The sequence below is a fragment of the Fulmarus glacialis genome, unplaced genomic scaffold (assembly GCF_000690835.1).
Source record: "Fulmarus glacialis isolate BGI_N327 unplaced genomic scaffold, ASM69083v1 scaffold21938, whole genome shotgun sequence".
Lineage (NCBI taxonomy): Eukaryota > Metazoa > Chordata > Aves > Procellariiformes > Procellariidae > Fulmarus > Fulmarus glacialis.
Genome location: NW_009226622.1, coordinates 6026 through 6343, shown reverse-complemented (window position 1 = coordinate 6343; position 318 = coordinate 6026). Strand labels below are relative to the sequence as shown.

The 318-nt window shown below is 62.3% G+C and overlaps 1 protein-coding gene across 1 annotated transcript in view; it reads right to left on the bottom strand.

The window, feature by feature from the left end:
• The window catches only part of GAA (glucosidase, alpha; acid), a gene marked incomplete at its 5' end in the record, with an annotated part of 9423 nt that overhangs the window by 3656 nt on the left and 5449 nt on the right, over positions 1-318 (bottom strand). The window lies entirely within an intron of this gene.

Genomic DNA, 318 nt, shown 5'->3' with positions numbered 1-318 from the left:
CCAGGAATTCTAGCCGATGGATTTTTCCCCATGTTTTCAGGCTACGTTAAAAGCCCCCTTCTTGTAGATGGCGAGGGAGAGCCAGTGGGAGCAAATGGCTGGGAAAGCGGGGGGACAAACTGGGAGGGAACTGCTGCGGAGCAGATCCGGAGGCGCGTGTCCATTGCGGACAACCTCCCCTCACCCCAGAAACGGGAAGGGAGAGAAATCAGATGACTGGCCTCGAGCGGCACTGCCGACGCCGTTAAGCTCATATGACTTCCACGGGTGCCTCCGCCGGGGAAGGGGCTGGCCCCTCGGGGCGGGGGGGGTGGCGGG